This window comes from Crotalus tigris, unplaced genomic scaffold (assembly GCF_016545835.1).
Source record: "Crotalus tigris isolate CLP2741 ecotype Arizona unplaced genomic scaffold, ASM1654583v1 scf7180000018755.946041584:351173, whole genome shotgun sequence".
Lineage (NCBI taxonomy): Eukaryota > Metazoa > Chordata > Lepidosauria > Squamata > Viperidae > Crotalus > Crotalus tigris.
In genome coordinates, this window is record NW_024097184.1 from 375150 (window position 1) to 398026 (window position 22877).

The 22877-nt window shown below is 46.8% G+C and overlaps 1 protein-coding gene across 2 annotated transcripts in view; it reads left to right on the forward strand.

Moving 5' to 3' along the window:
• Positions 1–1366: 1366 nt before the first annotated feature.
• CSNK2A1 (casein kinase 2 alpha 1) overlaps positions 1367–22877 on the forward strand; it is a 51984-nt gene continuing 30473 nt past the window's right edge. Inside the window, exon 1 of one of the 2 annotated variants that reach the window (XM_039355735.1) lies at positions 1367–1500. The gene's annotated coding sequence lies outside the window, so the exon portion shown is untranslated. Of the gene's footprint in view, positions 1501–13326; positions 17906–22877 lie in introns of those variants that run through there. The other variant, XR_005558203.1, reaches the window with a different exon arrangement.

The window sequence follows — 22877 nt, forward strand, 5'->3', positions numbered from 1 at the left end:
ACAACACTTCGAAATAAAAGAGATCCTTGACTCTAGGAGATATCGTGGAACAACTCAGTACCTAGTTGCCTGGAAACACCTCCCTGCCTCACAAAATGAGTGGGTCCATAAACGTCACGTCAGAGCCCCGAAGCTATTGAAGAAGTTTCACACAGAGTATCCTAACAAGCCTAACTAAATTTTTTACTTGTGTTTTCTTTCAGGTGGATCTCTCTTATTGTTAAGAGGGGCCGGATGTCAGAATCCAATTATATTTCATCTTTAATTATCAAACATAGAAACTCCCAATTCTGCCTTCTCTGGATTCTGCCATAAGAGGGAGAAAAGGGGGAGAGCAAAGGGGCTTTATGGCCCTCACTTCCTTCAGCACACTTCAAAGGACTGAATGTGTGTTTATTGTGGCCTCTAAGCTTTAACATATCAAAGAAGAGTAATTGCCTTTCATGTAGTTATCTGAAGTCTCCATCCAGACGGAAGAAGAAAGGGGATGGAATTGTGATACTTGAAACTATCACTGGAAGGGGGGTTGATTGGGTGGGACTACTGGGGAACCCCTTAAAACCTTGAATGGGAGAGCTTGAACCCCAAGTCCTGTCTAGCATGCCTGCAACCATTTTCTCTTAATAAAGGATTCCTGTTGGAAGAATTATTCCAAGAGTTCTGTCTTCTTAAGATGCAAAGTGGGGTGGGTCCTCACAGGTATGTAGTCCTAAACCAGGGGTCTTCAAACTTGGCCCTTTGATGACTTGTGGACTTCAACTCCCAGAATTCCTTAGCCAGGCTGCACACTGGCTGAGGAATTCTGGGTGTTGAAGTCCACAAGTCATCAAAGGGCCAAGTTTGAAGACCCGTTCTAAAGCCAATCTTCTTTCTCTTTTCATTTTCAATGGGTTAGTAAGTTAAATGTTTAGAACCAAGACAATGTTGCTGATAAAATATTAAGCACTTGTGATTATAAAAAAAACATATATATACAGTCTGAGCATCTGTTTTGTGTTGAAGAACCACCACAAAACTGAAGAAGCAAAACGTCTTCAAGGAAAGAAAGTCTAGAGTGGTCTTTTGGCCAAAAAAAAAAAAAAAAAAGCCCCTTCGGGTCCACAACGACAAAAATTTTGGTTTGCGGAAAAACCAGCGGAGCAGGCCCTCTGTTCACAACCCCGATGCCCATCATCCCCAGCCAGACTGTCCCCGATGCCGTGAGATGCGCGGACAGGCCAGAGAAAGAGCGAGGGGGCAATAAAGCGGCCGCAATGGGCCCCTCCACAAACTCCACCTCCCAGAATTCAGTGCGGAAAGACGAGAAGGCATAGAGCGCGAGGGCTAGAACGACCAGGCGAGGAAAGGCGAAGGAGAAAGTTGGAGGAAAACGAGTCGCTTCCGCTTCCGGCCAGCCTCGCTTTGGGCCCTGCGGTGGCGGCCCAGCCTTGTGCCGCCGCCATATTGTCTGTGTGAGGCCGGTGAGGCGGGTGGACGGTCGGGCGCCCGGAGGCTGCTCAGGTAACGGCGAGGCAGGGACGGTCCGAGGGGGGACAGCCGGGCAGGGGAGACCCCCCTGCAATCCCAACGAGCCCCCTTGGGCGGAGGGGCGGCGAGGAAGGGGGTGATGGGCGCTTCCCCCCTCCCTCCCCGCCAGTGTAGCCTCCAGGAAGGGGGGGAGGAGAGCTATGGAGGGAGAAGGGGAGAGGTCCGTGAATGGGGGTGCTGCTCTTGCCACCGCCCCCTCCCCCCATTGAGGCGAGGCTCCTTGGGGGGGGTGGGCCTTTCCTCGCTCCCCTCCCCCATTTCGGTGCTCCTTCCCCAACCTGGCGCCCTCTAGCTGCGCTGTATTCACCCCTCCCCCACCAAAGGGGGGGGCGGTGGGACCCTGACAGGCGGGGCTGGGGAGGGAGGGAAGATTTCCCCCCCCCACAAGGGGGAGAGGGACACAACCTTGTCGCCTAGGAAGTTTGGTTGGGGGGGCATTGTGGGGAGGGGGGACCCAGGACCCCTCCAAACCTCCCCTATATATCTAATGGGGGAGCAGTCACCCCCCCACATAGGGAGGACCCTCAGATTCTGCATTAAGACTCTTCACTACCAAAGACCCCCGTATCAAGACCCCCCATATCTAAAGTAATGGGGGAACAGGCAGAGGGACCCCCTCACCCACATAGGGAGGACCCTCAAATTCTGCATTAACTCCATCACCACCACCAAGGACCCCCCCCCAATATATCTAAACATTGGTGGTAGCATTAGATTCTCCCATGCTATGTAGCATGTGGGGCAGGATCTGATGCTAGTGCTACCACCAATATTTGGATATATGGGGGGCCAGTCTTGGTTGGCGGGGGTTCCTTAGTGGTGGGGAGTCATAGTGCAGAATCTGAAGGTCCTCCCTATGTGGGTGGTGGGGGTCCCCCTGCCTGCACCCCCCATTCATTCATTCATTCTTCTAGGGCTGATCTGGGGTCTCTTCTGCAGCATCTGGATGGAGAGCTGGGAGGGGGAAGGGGGAAAGGAAAGGAAGCTGCAACTCGTTGGCAGTGTGATAGTGGTTGTGCGAATGGGGAGGGTGAAGGAAGGCTGCCTGGGAGGTCTGCAATGCGTCCTCCAAGCCATCTTTTTCAGGGTGTGTGTGTGGGGGGTTATAATTGGGTTTCATCGGAGTGGCTCTTAGCCCCACTTTGGATCTTGGTTTAGGCTGGGCTGGCGGGCCGTCCTGCACGTGTCGTTTGCTGGTGTTCAGGATCTCTCTGCCCTTTGTGCTGTGTTTTGAGGTGTCTTTTTTCCTTCTGTGGTTTCCTGGTAATGGAGCTGAGCGTCTTCAGAAAGAGCGTCTTTGGAAAGAGCACTGGGGCTCCAGGGTCTGGCAGCTAGACATAATTATGGGTAGTTTTAATCATGGATATTGATCTCTGGGTCGTTGCTGGGGAATACAAGCAGTTCTTGCCTTACAACAGTCAATTTAGTGACCCTTCAAAGTTACAGTAGCACTGAAAAAAGTGACTGAGGACCGTTTTCACACTTAATGACTGCCAGGGTCATGTGCTAAAAACCAGCTTGGCAGCTGGTTCGTATTTATGCCGGCTGCAGTGTGACGGTGTCATGTGATCTCCTTTTGTGAACCTTCGGATGAGCAAAATCAATGAGGAAGTCAGATTCACTTAACAACCGTATGACTAACTTAACTGCCGTAATTCATTAACCATTTAAGGTTGTAAAATAGGGCAAAATTTACTTAAACGTTTTCACTTAGCAACAAAAAATTGGGGGCTCGGTTGTGGTCGTAGGCCAAGGACTTCCTTCACTATTTCTGAAGTTGGTTGCTGCTTTTAAGTTTTTTTTGTTTTTCCAGGTTGCCAGGTGAAAAGAGAATATTTGTAGCTGAGGTTTGAACTGCAGGCTCTCTGAGCCCGGTTGTTTCCTTGCAGACATTTCATTACCAAGCTAGGTAACATCATCAGGACTGGAAGGGAGTGGGGTTTGCAGGGAAGAGGAGGAGGACAGTGGCAACTGTGGGATCATTGGTGGTCTCTGAGCTCGGGGCTTTTCTTGCAGACGTTTCATTACCCAAGTAGGTAATGTTATCAATGCTAAAAGGACGTGGGGAGGAAGAGGAGGATTATAGGATCCCTGGTGCGCTCTGAGCTTGGTTGTTTTCTTGCAGATGTTTCATGACCAAACTAGGTAATGTCATCCATGGTAATCTAGTGGTAATCTAGCATTTAGGATGTTACCTATTTGGATAATAAAACATTTATAAGAAAACCAAGCACAGAGAGCGCTAAGGACGCCACAGTTCTGCTCCTCCTCCTCCTCCTCCCCCCTTTAACACTGTTGCAGTTATCTAGTTTGGTAATGAAACGTATAAAAAAAACCAGCCAAGTTCAGAGAGCACCAAGGACCACTGTAGGCCAGTTAAGAAGTAAATAAATAAGTAAAGTAAATAAATAAGTAAAGTAAATAAAAGTAAAGTAAATAAAGACATAAGATGATCCAAGGCCTGGAGGCTAAAACATACAAAGAACGGCTGCAGGACTTGGGTTTGGCTAGTCTAAAGAAAAGAAGAAATGGGGGAGACGTGATAGCAGCGTTCCAGTATTTGAGGGGCTGCCACAAGGAAGAGGGGGTCCAACTATTCTCCAAAGCACCAGAGGGCAAGATGAGAAACAACGGTTGGAAGCTGATCAAAGAGAGAAGCAACCTGGAATTAAGGAGAAACTTCCTGACAGTCAGGACAATTAACCAGTGGAACAGCTTGCCTCCAGACATTGTAGATGCTTCATCAGTGGAGATTTTAAAGAAGAGACTGGACAGTCACCTGTCTGAGACGGTATAGGTTCTCCTGCTTGAGCAGGGGGCTGGACTGGAAGACCTCCAAGGTCCCTTCCAGCTTTATTCCTATTTTCTATTCTATATTAATGGGTGGTGAAGAGGACTAACTGATTGTTATTCCCCTGTCTGTAGCAGGATATTAAAAAAAAAGATCTTGTCATGCCACACCAACATCTTATCTCAAATAGCCGACAGCGGACAGCTGGAAGCTTCTGGGAATCATATTTAAAGCCCACTTCATCATGCTTGTTTAGGAGTGGCTGACATAGAGTAGCACCATCGCTCTTACCAGCTTTGGAATCATTTTGTCTACCTTGTCGTAGCAGTAGAAAATTCTAGACCATCATCTAGGGTGGAAAGATACTCCTTTGTGTCATCCAGATGTTTGTGCGTTTGGGTACTTGAGAAGCTGGTTTGAATGTACTGAGAGTATCTTTACTCCAGCTCTCAGCCAGCAGTCTTCAAGAGCCAGCTAGTCATTACTAAGCAGTTCCTGTGGGTTTTAAAACAGTTAATTAATACTTTGGAAACTCTTTCTTGTATTTAAAACTTGTTGAGGCTTTTCAAACGGGATTGTACCTGTTATGTTATATTATATCCAACTCTTATTATTATGTGACAGGGGTCTTTAAACTTGGCAACTTTAAGACTTGTGGACTTCAGCTCCCAGAATTCTGGGAGTTGAAGTCCATAAGTCTTAAAGTTGCCAAGATTGAAGACCATTTCTATATAATAGAGTTGGAAGGGACCCTGAAGGTCTTCTAGTCCAGCTGTCTGCCTGAGACCTAAATAGTGCCTTCCAACTATTATTATTATTATTATTATTATTATTATTATTATTATTATTATTATTGATCATCGCACAGTCAGTCAGATGTTCAGACTGGATTTGGCATTTTTGTCTACCTATCAAGTCCTTCCCAAGGACCTGGGATAGGCAGATGTGGATGTTTGATGGTATTACAGATATCGTCGCAGGATGGAAGCAGTTCCTAGTAAGGCCGCCTTTTGCAATTGACTAATAGCGAATTTGTCAATGCCAATGGTGTTCAAGTGGTGCTCCAGTTGTTTTGGGATTGCACCCAAGGAGCCTATGACTATTGGTACTACCCTTGCTTGCTTTTGCCACAGTCTTTCTATTTCTATTTGTAGGTCTTTGTATTTTGTGATCTTCTCCAGTTCTTTCTCGTCTATTCTGCTATCTCCAGGCACTGCCACGTCCACTATCCAGACTTTTTTGTCTTTCTTATTGACAATTGTTAAGACCGGGGTGTTATTTTGCAGGTGCTTGTCTGTTTTTTATTATTATTATTATTTTATACAAATAGTCCTTGACTTATGGCTTACAATGAGCCAAACATTCTATTATTAAGCAAGACAGTTGTGAATTTTGCCCCATTTTACGACCTTTCTTGCCATCGTTGTTAAGTGAATCACTGCAGCTGTTAATGGGTTGTTAAGTGAGACTGGCTTCCCTATTGGCTGTGCTTGTCAGAAGGTCACAAAAGGGGATCACATGACCCCAGGACTCTGCGTCCGTCATAAATATGAGTTAGCTGCCAAGCATCCAAGTTTAGGTCATGCGACCATGGGGATAGCTGCAACGGTCGCAAGAGTGAAAAACGGTTGTCAGTCACTTCTGTCCGTGCCTTTGTAACATTGAACGGTCGTTAAACGGGCTGTCGTAAGTCGAGGACCTCGCCTGTAATGAAGCTGGGGTTTTCCTTCCCCTTGCAACGAGAACATCACATCGGCCTCTTATCCTCAATTTACCCCTGTGGGTGCATTTTGTCTGCATTTCCTGAGGTGTTGTGTCCTCCTTAATCATGATGAAAAACAATCCTGGTTGCCAAGAATCACAGTGGAACTTGGGAGAGCCATAACCCACTCTTTTTCTGACAAAAGGGAGTTTTTGCCAAAAAATATTGGTGTCACCTGTTCAGACATTGTGTAGTTCTTCTTCCTAGGCCAGGGGTAGGCAACCTTGGCTCTTTTATGACTCGTGGACTTCAATTCCCAGAATTCCTGAGCCAGCCATGCTGAGGGGAAAGAGAGAGGTTTCCAAGCTGAGCTATTCTGGCTCAGGAATTCTGGGAGTTGAAGTCCACCAGTCATAAAAGAGCCAAGGTTGCCTATCCCCGATCTAGGAGGCTCACTGCTTAGAACAGGAGGACTTAGGCCAGGGGTAGGCAACGTTGGCCCTTTTATGACTGGTGGACTTCAACTCCCAGAATTCCTGAGCCAGCCTGGCTCAGCTTGGAAACCTCTCCCTTTCCCCTCAGCATGACTGGCTCAGGAATTCTGGGAGTTGAAGTCCACAAGTCATAAAAGAGCCAAGGCTGCCTACCCCTGCCCAAACGCCTGAATTTTGATCATGTGACCGTGAGGAAAAAATATTCAAATATTTAAACCAGGGCTCTTCAAACTTGGCCCTTTTATGACTCGTCGACTTCAACTCCCAGAATTCCTGAGCCATCATGGCTCAACTTGGAAACCTCTCCCTTTCCCCTCAGCATGGCTGGCTCAGGAATTCTGGGAGTTGAAGTCATAAAAGAGCCAAGGCTGCCTTCCCCTTGTCCTAGGCTTTTGGAAGGATATGTAGAACGTGTCTGTATATTTATTGGATATATTCAGCTGTACAGTAGAGAAAACACTGGTAAATATCACTGGTCCTCGACCTACAACAGTTGAGCCCAAAATCTGTATGGCTAAGCGAAACACTTGCAAAGTGAATTTTACTCCATGTTATGACCTTTTCTGGTCAGGGTTGTTAAGGGGATCCTTGAAATTGTTAGTAATACGGACATTAAGTGAATCCAACTTCCCCATTGGCTTGGCTTGTCAGAAGGTCACAAAAGAGGGACACTGAAATTGTCGTAAATACGAGTCAGTTTGCCGGGCATCTGACTTTCGAGCGCGTGACCATGGGGATGCTGCAACAGTCGTTAAGTGTGAAAAACAGTCATAAGCCCCTTTTTTTCAGTGCTGTTGTAACTTTGAATGGTCACTAAATGAACTGTTGTAAGTTGAGGACTACCTGTAGAGGTAATATTCGTCTTACAACCATAATTGAGCCCCAGCAGGTACCATCTGTGCTATATATTGTTTTTCTTGCCTAAATGTCAAACTTTAATTTTCCCAGCATTGAGTTTTGTTTTGTTTTGTTAGATAGGGCCCAGTACAGGTCGTCCTCAACTTATAATCACAATTGAGTCTGATATATTCTGTTGCTAAGCGAGACAGTTGTTAAGGGAACTCTGCCCCCTTTTATGGCCTTTCTTCACACGGTTGTTAAGTGAATCTGGCTTCCCCCACTGACTTGGCTTGCCGGAAAGGGGATCCCATGACCCTGGGATGCTGCGTCCGTCATAAGTATGAGTCAATTGCCAAGCGTCTGAATTTTGACCACATGAGCATGGGGATGCTGGAAAGGTTAAGTGTGAAAAATGGTCCTAAGTCACTTTTTTCATGGCTGTTGTAACTTTGTCCAGTCACTAAATGAACTGCTGTAAGTCGACTTCTTGTATGAGGAAGGGCCGTATGTTTTGTGCCGCTTAGGGAGATCTCTGAGATGGGAGATTATAGAGTCACAGAAATCTTACCTTTGTTCTACATTTAGTGATAATTACCCTCTCTTCCAGCTGTGGAGCCACAAAGCAGCCCACAAAAATCTGAATTAGGCCTCTGTCTATTCTTTTTTTTCCAGAATGTTCCTTCAAGATTTCCTCAAAATACTCAATACCTGCCTTATATATTCTATAGCAGGGGTCTTCAAACTTGGCCCTTTTATGACTGGTAGACTTCAACTCCCAGAATTCCTCAGTCAGCATGCTGGCTGAGGAATTCTGGGAGTTGAAGTCCACCAGTCATAAAAGAGCCAAGTTTGAAGACCCCTGTTGTAGTAGGAAAAGCAAAATCACTGGCCTTTTTTATTATTAAGCAGGTACAGGTAGTCCTCGACTTATGAACACAATCGAGCCCAAGATTTCTGTTACTGAGCGAGACAGATTTTAAGTGACTTTTGCCCCATTTTATGATTCTTTATTGCGACTGTCGTTAAGTGAATTCCTGCAGTTCTTAAGTTAGTAACACAGTGATTGAGGGAAGCTGGCCTCCCCCGTTGACTTTGCAAAAGGTGATCACATGACCCCAGGACACCACAACCGTCATAAGTACAAGTCAGTGGCCAAGTATCTGAATTTTGATCACATGACCATGGGGATACTGTGATGGTCATAGGTGTGAAAAAGCGGTCATCGGTCACTTTTTTCCCGGGGCCATTGTAACTTCGAGCGGTCACTAACTGAACCGTTGTAAATTGAGGACTTCCTGTAATGGAACAAGGGGGCCCTCCTACTTTTTACACAGTTTTGTCTTCTCAAATTCTCTTTTTTTCTCCCTCCTGGATTAAATGGAACGTAGATAATTCTTCACTGATTTTTCTTTACTCTTTTTTTTTAAAATAATGTTTTATTAATTTTCCAATTTTACATTTGAGTATTTAAAAAAGCAATGTGGTGACTGGGTTAATCAATAGTTCAATAACAAAATCTTTAGTGCAAATCTCAGGTTACAACATCAAATATTTCTTCTCTTTTTCCCTTAACATTTACTGTCTCGTATTCAAGCCAGTACATTTCTAATTATATCAACTCAATAAAAACATTATTATTACATTTATCAATAAATGTTTAGCTTGTACATATCTTCATTACATTCAATCTTCATAAACAATCCATATCCTGTTATTAATTTTTGCATAATTTTTAATTTCTCATCAATATTCCAATTTAACCTTTGATATCCATAATTTTCAGACTTTGAGTAACCAAGATTTCCCTTATGTCACTTCATTACAAACTATAATATCCCAAATACACATTTTATCTATTTAAATATAATATAATCTTGTTCTATTTCCTAAAAGTTATCTATTTCCCACCGTATTAAATCATCTACTTAATAATACAACGTCCCCTTTAATAAATCAAAACCATTATATATATATATATATATATATATATATATATATATATATATATATATATATATATATATTTTGCCTGGGTTTTCTTTATTCTTAATACAGTAATGTGATTTTTATTTTTATTTTTTACTGATTTATTCCTGCCTGTATCTAGGATTGATGTAAACTAAACAATTATGATTTGCTTCGTAAACAATAGTTTGAAAATCTCGGTTAACATTATACATATATATATATATATGAATACAGTCACTGCTTTTGTCTGCATCTGTTCTGTTCCGGAATATTTTAGAGTAGAAGCATATCTAACATTCCTCCCCAATCCCTTCTGAAAGAGATGGCAATATTAAGTCTTGCCGGCATCTGACATCTGCTTTTCAAAGGGGAAACAAAAGTGATGTGGGGTTACATCTGAGTTGTCCATATATAATACAGGTGCAGATTAGAATCCAGGTCCTATTAATATCCTGAATGAACATTCACTAAGTAGAAAAATACACTGTTTGCCTCACACTGTTATGAATCACAAGCATTTGAAGGCCTTGCATGTTTACAGGTCAGTTCAGATCAGGTATGATTAATTATACTGATGAATGTTTACACCTTTGTAAAATTTTACCTCATTTGTGATTTACAAACTAATCCAGGGGTAGGCAACCTTGGCTCTTTTATGACTGGTGGACTTCAACTCCCAGAATTCCTGAGCCAGCCACGCTGAGGGGAAAGGGAGAGGTTTCCAAACTGAGCCATGCTGGCTCAGGAATTCTGGGAGTTGAAGTCCACCAGTCATGAGGGGGCCATAGTTGCCCCATGCTGGCTCAGGAATTCTGGGAGTTGAAGTCCACAAGTCATAAAAGAGCCAAGGTTGCCTACCCCTGCCCAAATGCCTGAATTTTGATCACGGGACCATGAGAAAAAAATATTTAAATATTTAAACCAGGGGTCTTCAGACATGGCCCTTTTATGACTGGTGGACTTCAACTCCCAGAATTCCTGAGCCAGCATGGCTCAGCTTGGCAACCTCTCCCTTTCCCCTTAATGTGCTTGGCTGAGGAATTCTGGGAGTTGAAGTCTACGAGTCATAAAAGAGCCGAGGTTGCCTACCCCTGAACTAGACCAAGAGTCTCCAAAGGTGGCAACTTTAAGACTTGTGGACTTCAACTCCCAGAATTCCCCAGCCAGGCTATGGCTGGCTGAAGAATTCTGGGAGTTGAAGTCCACAAATCTTAAAATTGCCAAGTTTGGAGATCCTCGAACTACACCAATCCATCCCATCCCGTTCAGCCAGGGAAAGGACATGGTAGATCCTATCCATTAAAGAAATCTGACTGGCAGGATCCAGAAAGAGACTCTGCTCTGCTCTTGCCCCTGCCCTGTGGAATATTCTGCCTCCCCAGGTGAGGGGTCCCCCAGCCTTTCCAGCTTGGTGGTGCGAGGGGGGGGGGCAAGTGAGCGGTGAGCACACACGCTCCGCTCCAACTCTGTGAGCAGTGGGCACGCACGGCCTCATACACCTGGAGAGAATGCTTGTGCTCGTGCACAAAGCTCCGCTCACAAGCGGAGGGCGCTTGTGCTTCCACATGAAGTTCCACGTGCGTGACCACTCCACCCATGAATGGAGCTTTGTGCGTGAGCAGAAGGTGCTTGCGCTCGCGCACAAAGCTGGACTCGTGCGAGGGGAGGGCGTTTGTGCTTCCACGCAAAGATGCACTTGTGTGAGGGCACCTGTGCTTCCATGCAAAGTTCCACTCATGCGAGCCCTGTCTTACCCCACAGTGTCCCTCTGTGAGAGAGATGGGCGGTTTAAAAACCTGACAGTCAGAGGTAGGTAGGTAGGTAGGTAGATATATAGATAGATGGATGGATGATAGGTAGGTAGATAGACAGATAGATAGATAGATAGATGATAGGTAGGTAGGTAGATAGATAGATAGATAGATAGATAGATAGATAGATAGATAGAATATGTGATTAGATAGACAGAGATGTAAATAGATGGATAGATAGATAGATAGATAGATAGATAGATAGATAGATAGATAGATAGATAGATAGATAGATAGATAGATAGATAGATAGATGTAGGTAGGTAGGTAGGTAGGTAGGTAGGTAGATAGGTGGATAGATAGATAGATGATAGATAGATAGAGATAGATGTAGGCAGGTAGGTAGATAGAGATAGATAGATGGATGGATGTACGTAGGTAAGTAGGTAGGTAGGTAGATAGGTGGATAGATAGAATATGTGATTAGACAGACAGATCAATAGGTGTAGATAGATTGATTGATTCCAGAAACTTTCAGACTGTCAGACAAATACCGAGAACTGTGATCTTTTTGTCGGCCTATTTTCAAAGTAACCACAATCTTAATCTGTGCATCCAAGCAAAGGAAAGGGTGAATAGCAGCTATTCAGCTTCTTACCTTACCCGTGCAGAAGGTTAGATCCCAAGCTGTTCCCATTTTGTTCCTGTTGGAATGCCTACAGGGGTCAACAGCCACAAATTGGGCCCAACATTTTTGTTGCGAAACAGTTGAATTTTACAACCTTTCCTGGCCCCCGCTGTTAAGTGAATCGCTGCGGTGGTTAAGATAGGGACATGGTTGTTAAGTGAATCTGACTTCCCCGTTCATCTTTGCTCGCCAGAACGTCGTAAAAGGGGATCGCATGACACCCCTTCCCGGGACACTGCAACCATCATAAATATGAGTCAGTGGCCAGGCATCTGAAGTTGAATCACGTGACCAGCGGGGCTGCTGCAGTGATTGTTAAGAGTGGAAAAACAGTCATAAGTCACCGTTGTAACTTGGAATGATCACTAAACGAACCGTCATAAGTCGAGGACAGACTTTGGCCCTGGACCTCGCTAGGCGTGCCTGAATTATTTGTCGCCGCTGATCGTAAAAGTTGTGAAAAAAATAAAATAGGACGAGTGTGAAAATCCCTGGGAGATGAGTCAAGATATTTTTGCATCTTTTTGTAAGATTTTTTTTTTTTTTTTGCAGTTCGTACCAGGCAGAGAGGTGGAGAGAGATGATGCAGCACATTCCTTGCAAGCCCTCATTATAGTGCAAATTCAGACAACTTGCTCAGGCAGGCAGAAGGAGAGTTTCTCATTTATTTTATTTTATTTTATTTTATTTTGGAACCCTGCTTTATATTTAGTTGGTTTTCTCGCCTCTTCCGTTCGGAAGGTAGGAGGTGATATATCAAGTGTCAGATAAATTGGATGTAGGAATAGGGCTCTACTTTTATTGAGTCTCTGCGTGGCAGAAGAGAAGGACGTTAATATTTTTCAATAGTCCACCTTTCCCTTTTTAGGGAAATCTAGGTCTTCATAATCATAATAATAAAGTTGGAAGGGACCTTAGAGGTCATCTAGTCCAACCCCCTGCTCAGGCAGGAAAACCTATACCATTTCAGACAAGTGGCTGTCCAGTCTCTTCTTAAAAATTTCCAGTGTTGGAGCATTCACCGCTTCTGGAGGCAGGTTGTTCCACTGGTTAATTGTTCTCACTGTCAGGAAGTTTCTCCTTAGTTCCAGGTTGCTTCTCTCCTTGATGAGTTTCCATCCGTTGCTTCTTCTCCTGCCTTCTGGGGCTTTGGAAAATAGCTTGACTCCCTCTTCTTTGGGGCAGCCCCTGAGATACTGGAAGACTGCTATCATGCCCCCCCTCGTCCTTCTCTTTATTAAACTAGACATACCCAATTCCAGCGGCCGTTCCTTACATGCTTCAACCTCCAGTCCCCTGATCATCTTTCTTGCTCTTCTCTGTACTCTTTCTAGAGTGGATAACTAGAGATGAAATATACGTAATTGGATTCTGACAGAAATATAGAATAGAATAGAAATATAGAATAGGAGAGAAATATAGAATAGAACAGAAATATAGAATAGAATAGAAATATAGGAGAGAAATATAGAATAGAAATATAGAATAGAAATATAGGAGAGAATAGAAATATAGGAGAGAAATATAGAATAGGAGAGAAATATAGAATAGAAATATAGAATAGGAGAGAAATATAGAATAGAATAGAAATATAGAATAGAATAGAAATATAGAATAGAATAGAAATATATGTAGAATCCACCAATGGGTTAACTCTGCCTTCCTGCCCATTAGCCAAATTTGTCACGCCCTTCCTTGGGTGGCCACTCCCCATTCTTTAACTCGGTTTTGGCCCAGACGGACGTGATAAAATTGGCTCCCGGTCTAAGGCAGGTAGTAGATATTAATTCCTTGGTGGATTCTCTCTATATTCTCCATTCACAGCCTTTTTCAACAGCGCTGGGATCAGCGCTGGATGAAATAGGCTGTAAAAAGACAAGGAAGGGTTTTGTTTTTTCCCTCTTTCCTCACTCCTATGCAAATCTGAGGCTCCTTCGTGGCTTTATTCAAGATAAAGCGAGGGAAAACAAACTGCCTGCGCAGCGCTTAAGCAGCGGATCGGCTCCTTCCCGGGGCTTTCCCCCCCTTTGTTTTAGCGGCTAGGAGTCCTGCCGGCTGCCCTTTGCAGCGCCTAGCTATCTGAAAGGGGGGAGGGAGTGATCTAGCGGCAGCGCCTTCGGATTGGGAGGTTTTTTTTTTTTCCGGCGAGATCGCTGGATTAAACGGAGCGATCGTTTTTCCCTTGTGCCTCCCTGCTGGCTCCGCCCGCCATTTTGGAAAGCGGAGCACGCCGCGGCGACCGGAAGCGGCCTGTTTCTTCTTCCGATTTACATTTCCCGCCACTGGAGCTGCGGCCGGGCAAGCACCGCCCACTCTTCCTGTCCAGAGACTTGCTCCGGTTGCCATTTTTTCCCCCCCTTTTCAAATCAAACCGTCTCCACAGCCCCTCCCATCCTCAGCGCAGTGGTTCACGGGATTGATTCAATCCTTGGCAGTTTTGAGTCAATTGATTGATTAAATAATAATTGATTCAATCCTTTGCCTTCATCCTTCCCCCACCAGCAGGGAAGAGCTGCAGGAAAGCTCCCTTCTCCCCTTAACACACATCCTTTCTTTTCCACTCCTCTCTCCCTATTCTCTTTAACAGTAAATAATAAACCCAGAACAGATATTAATAGACATTGACATTACAGAATAGCAATTAATAGCAATTAATAATAAAATAATTAACAATTAATAACAAAGACTACTAATAGATACATAAATACAATCTACTCCATCTCACAATCCATTCCCAGAAACGCCTACCAACCAATCTGGTGCAAACTGTTCACCTGACCACATTAAGCATACCTGCAGTCTACAGCGAGCAGCATTGCCACAACAGTAGGCAGACCGGACAACCTCTGACCACTGGTCCAGTGGTCAGAAGAGCAAGACGACCACTCCCTGTTGCACCTGTTCAGCCTCTCTCGCCAACTGATCCCCGGCCAGACCTCCCTCTCGTTGCCACTGAGAAAGCTCCATCCAGGATGGAGGAGTCCACGTTGTCTCAACCCAAGAACACCGCCTCCCTTCCCACCAGCCACAAAAGACAGAAATCCTCCAAGCAGGAGGCGGCAGGCAGGATCAAAGCCAAAGCTAAGTCCGTTTCTGGAGGGAAACCTTCCAAGTTGGAGGAGAAACTGGCTAAGAGAAGGCACCAAGCTCTGGAGAGGGAATTCTCCAGAGCGCAAAAGCGGGCCAGGATAAAGGCGGAGCAAGTGGAGGAGGCGCCTTTTGATCTTCCCTTGGGACCCTCTACTCAAGGGGCGTGGTTTCCGGAAAGGTCAATCCAGAACCCTAAAGAGGAACGGCCCCAGGCAGCCACCCCTGAAGCCACCTTCACCCCCACAGCGGCAGGGCTGAGGAGGACGGAGACCAAAGGTGTCCCCTCCAAGGACTGGTTCCAATCCATAACCAAGCAGGCTTTCGACAGACTGCTGGCTGCTACGGTCAACCAGGGGTCGAGATCCAAACCCGTGACCGCCATGACGCCATCCTTTTCCCCACAAGGGGAAACCGGACACTGGGAACCCGCCTCTCTACCACGGTCCTTTATAAGGAGGGATTCCTCTCGTAAGGTTAAGCAACAGCAATTGTTATTGTCGGAGGACGAAGACCCTACCCCAGATCCACCCCGCTTCAGTGGGCTATTCAACCCTTCCTTCTACCTTCCGCTGCTCCGCAAAGCTAGTGACACGGCCAACGTTGGACCGGACCATACCCCACAGCTAGACCCACCGTCCAGGATAAACCGATTGTTTTGCAAACCAGTCGTGGTCCAGCACCACGTTCCCTACCCGACTCTCTTTCAGAATGAGATTAAGGAACAATGGTCAGCACCGGGCACCTTTCCCCCCCTAAGGAGAACAGTCAAGAAACTGTTGAGCACAGCGCCACAACAGTCAGAGGACCTTGAGGTGCCAAAGGTGGACGAACCCTTAGGGTTTCTTTTCTCCCCGATCCCAGCGTCGGGGGACATGGCGGAGGTCCTACAGTCCGATGACAAGAGATGGGAAATTGCCTTCCGCAGGACCCACCAGGCAGCGGCGTGGGCTGTAAAAGCCGCCACTTGTGCATCCTTCTTTGCACGCGCCTCCTTATCTTGGATTTGCCAGATGCAAAGTAGAATTCCCCAGCAGGAAGTACAGACGCAACAAGACCTGAGCACGCTGGCCGCTGCATCAGAATATGTTTCTGATGCCACACTACACGCGGCCCGGTTCTCATCCAGAGCCTTAGCATCCAACGTCTCAGCACGTAGGATGCTATGGCTCAAACACTGGCAAGTCGACCCAAAGGTCAAGTGGCACTTAGCCTCGGCCCCGTACCAGGGTGGGCAGCTGTTTGGAGAAGCTTTGAACCCTTACTTGACCGAAAACAAGTACAAACGTAAGGTACTGGTCCATTCCACGGGCACGGGTTTTTCTCAACCACCCTGGGCCCCCACACCTAGGCAGGACCGTCAACCAGACAGGTCTGGATTCAGAACCAGGTACCAGGGCCAGAGCCAACGGCCCTTTTGGGAGGGGGGACACCCCTACAGAAGGTTCAAGTGACTCTCAACCCCCCCACCCCCACCCATAGGTGGCAGACTGGCGCTATTCTCCCGCCAGTGGGAAGCCACCACCATGGACTCCTGGGTCTGCCAAACCATCTGCTACGGTTTGTCTCTAGAGTTCATATCCAGTCCCCCAGAACACTTCATCTCTTGCCCCCAAGCCAGAAACCCCGCCAAAAGCAATCTCATGCGGGAGGCCATCCGGCATCTCCTAGAGATAAAGGCCATAGAACAGGTTCTGGTCGGAGACCGGGGGTGGGGGTTCTACTCCATCCTCTTCGTGGTTCCGAAGACCTCGGGGGGGGGGGTTGGAGGGCAATCCTGGACCTCAGGCCTGAACCATCGCATTGCCTACCGAAGATTCAAAATCTTAGAATATTTGCTCAATGCCCTAGTCAAGGGCCTTGTCCCCAATACCATCTGCAGACAGGTCGCGGCACTATCCACCTTACTTACATGTGCAAACTCAGCTCCCTTGGCACAACACCCCAGAATCCGTGCTTTCCTTAAGGGAGCCACCAACACAAAGCCACCCGTAGTCCACAGGTATCCCACCTGGGAATTGCCACGAGTCCTCCGGGTCCTCACCAAGGCACCGTTCGAACCCATCAAGCCGTGTACCCTGAGGGACTTGTCTCTCAAGGTTGTTTTCCTGGTCGCGGTCACCACGGCCAGGCGCATATCGGAACTCGCGGCACTGTCGGTCAGGGGGAACCTCCGCTCCTTCCAGCAAAACCGTGTGATCCTTTTGCTTGGACCCAACCTTCGTTCCCAAGGTCAACACCACGTTCTATAGGGCCCAAGAAATAATCCTATCGGATTTCTGCCCCAATCCGGCCCATGCCTTGGAACGACAGTGGCACGCACTGTACGTTCGCAGGGCACTGCGATATTATATCAAGCGAACGGCGCCCTTCCGCAAGTCGGAGGCCCTATTCGTCTCATTTCATCATACCTCTAAGGGGCAGAAGGTAATCTGCTTCTACTATAGGCAGGTGGATCAGGACCTGCATTGTGGAAGCATATCAATCCCTGTCTCTACCAACACCAGGGCAGATCACAGCACACTCCACTCGTAGTGCTGCGACCTCTGTGGTGTGGGCCACACAGGCCTCTATCGAGGAGGTCTGCAGGGCGGCGACATGGTCCTCGCCCTCTCCATTCATCTGACTCTACAAGATAGACCGCTTCGCGTCCGCGGACGCTTCCTTTGGAAGGGGGGGGGTTCTCCAAGAGGTAATCATGGGGGACGTAACAGCGGCCTCTCCGGTTCCTCTCCCATTGGGACAGTAAGCTTTTGGTTTGTCCCATTGGTGGATTCTACATCTCCTGTGCTGGAGAAGGGGCGTTGTCTTACCTGAACGCCTTTTCTCAGCACAGAGATGTAGAATCCACTCCCACCCTTAAGAATAACTAGTTCATATTAGGAAACCGGGAGCCAACACGTTCAACTCCAGTCAGCTTCACCCTCGTCAAAAGAATGGGGAGTGTTCACCGAAGGAAGGGCGTGACAAATTTGGCTGACTGGGTCTAATGGGCAGGAAGGCAGAGTTAACCCATTGGATGGATTCTACATCTCCGTGCGGAGAAAAGGCATTCAGGTAAGACAACGCCCCTTCTTAAAATTAGACTATCTAGCCTAGAATAGAATTAACAGATTGTAGAATAGAATAGAATAGAATAGAATAGAAATATAGAATAAGAGTAGAGTAAGAGTAGAATAGAAATAGAAAAGAATAGAGGTGTCAAACTCAATTTCATTGAGGGCTGCATCAGCATTGCAGTTGCCCTTGGGGGCCGGGTGGGTGTGGCCTACTGGGTGGGCATGGATGGAGTGGGTGTGGCCTACTGGGTGGGCACATGTCAAGGGTGCCTACTGGGGTGCGTCAAGGGTGCCTATTGAGTGGGCCTGGGCAGGAGTGATACAGATCTGAGGGTCTCTGGCACAAGGGGATGGGACCAGGGCAAGCGCCAAGGCATGTTCTACTGGAAGAGCCTGCTGAAACCCCTCCCCCAGAGCCCATCAAGCCAGATATGTGAAGTAGGTGAGGGCCATTTCTGGCCACTTCCAGGCAATGGTCCATTTCTTCATTCCTCACAAAGGGGGACCCCTCCCCAGCATGCACCCAGGGGGCGGGGCCGACGCGGCAGGGGCCGGTTCCTCGCTGTTTCCAGACGGCCTTGTGGAGCTAAGACTGAATGCGTTTCAGCATAGATGGCCACCACAAAATTGTACATTGGCTCCCGGCCGGCCTGGGCCAGGGCCAAAGCAGCGGGGGCCGTTCCCTCACTGTTTCCAGGATGGCTTCGTGGGCCACATGAAACCACTTTGCGGGCCACATCCGGCCCCCGGGCCTTGTGTTTGACATGTCTGGAATAGAATAAGAGTAGAATAGAATAGAATAGAATAGAATAGAATAGAATAGAAAATAGACTAGAATAGAAAATAGAAAATAGAACAGAATGGAATGGAATGAGATTTCGTTGCACACCGCTCTCAAAAGGGTCACCACCTCCAATATACACTGCATAAATAAAATAACCACAACAACAGCCTTTTGTACAAATCTAGGCATTTGTGTTGGAGTGAGAGAGATACTTTATGCCCTTCATTAGAACTGCTTTTAAATGTTAAAACTCTTCCGCCATGGTGTGGAATATTCCCTGTTTCTCAGAGGTCTATTATTTGGAAGAAAAATAGGAAAAGACCAGGATGGCAAAAAAAAAAAAAAAAGAGGGAAATAGAGAATGACAATCAAAGAAACGTGCAGCGACGGCAGAAATATGTAGCCTGTGTTGGTTCCACGGTATATTTCTCATAAAAGGCCTCGAGGCAAATGCAGCTTTCCGCTTTTCATTTCTCCAAATATTGATAAGAATTTCTCGGTAGGTCCTGACCCAGAAATGGGAAGGTGAGCATATACAGGCAGTTCTCAACTTACGACCGTAATTGAGTGTGCAGTTATAGTCGTGAATTGGGACATCATACGGCCCTGCCTGATTTTACGGCCTTTTTAATCCTGAATGTTAAGGGATTGCTGCAATCACTAAGGAAACCCATTGCCTGTTGTCTGGTGTGTTGTTTTTATGTTGTTGTTGAAAATCAGAAGTACATTTCAATTTCTGGAAAAAAAAATGTTATAATAGTGAATATCTGTAGCTCGGGTGAATTGTAAGCTTGGAGCCCGGAGGGCAAAGAAAGCTTCATCCTCAAAATGTTATATATTATGGTCATGTGACTTTGGGACACCGCAAATGGCCATCAGTAGGAGGCCTGTCCGTCAGAACTTCGACTCTCGGTCTTTCTTGGGATCTGTTGTAAGTTCAAATGGTCAGTAAGCAACCAGTTGTAAGTTAAAGACTACCTATATAATAACAGAGCTTTTTCAGATTTTGGGTGTGATTTATAGGAGTAACATTTAAATTCTTGTGCAAATTTTAGTCTCTCACAAATATCTGTTTCTAGGGCAGTGGTTCTCAACCTTTTTAATGCCGCAACCCCCCAACCGGTCGTAAGTCGAGGACTACTCGACTGGTGCAGCACCGTTTGCAGAATGGGACTTTTGGCGGGCTCAGCAGGGCAGAGACAGCCTGGACAATTCCTATTGGCTTTGGAAAGCCAATAGAATTAGAGTCTATTCAAGAGAGTCTATTCTATTGGCTTTCAAAAGCCAATAGAATAAAAGGGAGTAGCAAAGCTAAGGAAAAGGGGAAAAAATGGCAGACTGCGTTGTTTGGCGACCCCCGTGAAATGGTCGTTCGAACTCAAATGGGGTCCCGACCCACAGGTTGAGAACCATTGTTCTAGGGAATGATCTTCTGCGTGAGACCAACCAACTTCTTGCCTTCTCAATATGTTTGCCTGAAATGGGACAGGGTTTCCTGCCTGAGCAGGGGGTTGGACTAGAAAACCTCCAAGGTCCCTCCCAACTGCTCCTCTTCCTCCTCCTCCTCCTCCTCATCATCATTATATTATTTGATTTGTCAACTGAATTAATGATACAATTACAAAAATATTCTGCTACTAGTGCAGTTCTGGACATGACTATTCAGAAATAAGCCCCATTGTAATCTTTGGAATTTACTTCTACTTTGATTTTTAGAATTGCAATCTCTACGTGAAGTAGTTTATGGTCCAACACTTGTCTGAAATGGCCTAGGGTCTCCTGCTTGAGTAGGGGGTTGGAGTAGAAGACCTCCAAGGTCCCTTTCCAACTCTGTTATTCTGCTTTCCTTCCTTCCTTCCTTCCTTCCTTCCTTCCTTCCTTCCTTCCTTCCTTCCTTCCTTCCTTCCTTCCTTCCTTCCTTCCTTCCTTCTCCCTTTGTTTTTCCTCTCTTCCCCCTCCTTCTGTCCTTCCTTCCTTCCTTCCTTCCTTCCTTCCTTCCTTCTCCCATCTTTCCCTCTGTCTTTCCTTCCTTCTTTCTTTTCTTCCTTCCTTCCCCCTCCTTCCTTCCTTCCTTCCTTCCTTCCTTCCTTCCTTCCTTCCTTCCTTCCTTTCTTCTCCCTCTTTCCTTCTTTCCTTCCTTCCCCCTCCTTCTGTCCTTCCTTCCTTCCTCCCTTCCTCTTTCTGTCCTTCCTTCCTTCCTTCTCCCTCTGTCTTTCCTTCTTTCCTTCCTTCCTTCCCCATCCTTCTATCCTTCCTTCTCCCTCTGTCTTTCCTTCCTTCCTTCCTCCTCCTTCTGTCATTCCTTCCTTCCCCCTCCTGTCCTTCCTTCTCCCTCTCTTTCCTTCCTTCCTCCCTTCCTCCCTTCCTTCCTTCCTTCCTTCCTTCCTTCCTTCCTTCCTTCCTTCCTTCCTTCCTTCCTTCCTTCCTTCCTTCCTTCTCCCTGTCTTTCCTTCTTTCCTTCCTTCCCCCTCCTTCTGTCCTTTTTCTGTCCTTCCTTCCTTCCTTCTCCCTCTCTTTCCTTCCTTCCTTCCTTCCCTCCCTCCTTCCTTCCTTCCTCCCTTCCTCCTCCTTCTGTCCTTCCTTCCTTCTCCCTCTGTCTTTCCTTCCTTCCCCCTCCTTCCTTCCTTCTCCCTCTGTCTTTCCTTCCTTCCTCCCTCCCTCTGTCTTTCCTTCCATCCATCCATCCATCCATCCATCCATCCATCCATCCTTCTCTCTCTCTTTCCTTCCCCTTCTTTCTGTCCTTCCTTCCTTCCTTCCTTCCTTCCTTCCTTCCTTCCTTCCCTCCCTCCCTCCCTCCCTCCCTCCCTCCCTCCCTCCCTCCTTCCTTCTTCCCACTGGAGGTTTTCAAGAAGAGATTGAACAACCATTTGTCTGAAATGGCATAGGTCTCCTGCTTGAGCAGGGGGCTGGACTAGAAGACCTCCAAGGTCCCTTCCAACTCTGTGATTCTAATTTCTAATACGTCTTCATCTGTTTTGTGGGGGTACAGGCATCCTCAACTTGCAACCATTTGTTTAGCGGCCATTTGAAGTTACAACGGCACTAAAAAAAGTGACTTATGACTGGGTGTTTTTTTTTTTTTTTACACTGACGACCGTTGCAGCATTCCCACAGTCACGTGATCAACTGCCTTGGCAACTGGCTCATATTTACGACAGGGTGCAGTCTCCCGGGGTGACGTGACCCCCTTTTTGCGACCTTTGGACCAGCAAAGTCGAGAGCTGTGTGGGCAACCTGACCCCTGCTGTGATTCCCTTAATAGTGGCAACAAGAAAGGTCGTAATACGGGACAGAACCCACTTGACTTGCTTAGCGCCATAAATGTGGGGCTCAGTTGCGGCCATTTGACAGGACTTCCTGTAAACGTTAGGCCTAATCCATCCTTGATTTTAGCAGCTGTCGCTTGAGGCAGTGGTCCCCAGCCTTAGGGCTGTGGCCCCCTCCAGGTCCTGAGCCATTTGGAACCGGGCTGTGGAAGCGGCGGGCGAGTGCGCATGTGCGCCTCCCCACTTTGTGAACAGCGGGCGAGCGCCTGTGTCTGTGCTCCAATTGTGTGAATGGCAGGTGCGATTGTCCGTTTAGGCTGGGCTGGTCAGGGGAGAGGAGGGTGTGCTGGATGGCCAGGCAGAAGCAGCCAAAACATTGGCAAACCTGGCCACTATAAGTAAGACTGGTGGACTTCAACTCCCAGAATTCCCCATTGAGAAATTATTGGAGTCGGAGTCCACCCCTCTTAAAGCATGCTGGCTGGGGAATTCTGGGAGTTGAAGTCCACTCCTCTTAAAGCCTCCTGGCTGGGGAATTCTGGGAGTCAGAGTCCACCCTTCTTAAACCATGCTGGTTGGGGAATTCTGAGAGTCGAAGTCCACCCCTCTTAAAGCCTGGCTGAGGAATTCTGGGAGTTGAAGTCCACCCCTGTTAAAATCTCCTGGCTGAGGAATTCTGGGAGTTGAAGTCCACCCCTGTTAAAATCTGGCTGAGGAATTCTGGGAGTCAAAGTCCACCCCTCTTAAAGCCTCCTGGTTGGAGAATTCTGGGAGTTGAAGTCCAGCATTCTTACAGTGGCCATGTTTGCAAATGAAGTCCACAGAGCTTACACTGACCAAGGCTGAGTAACACTGACCTGGTACAGTATCCCTGGTTGTATCCCTGGTTTATACAGCTACTCCTCGCCTTACAACCA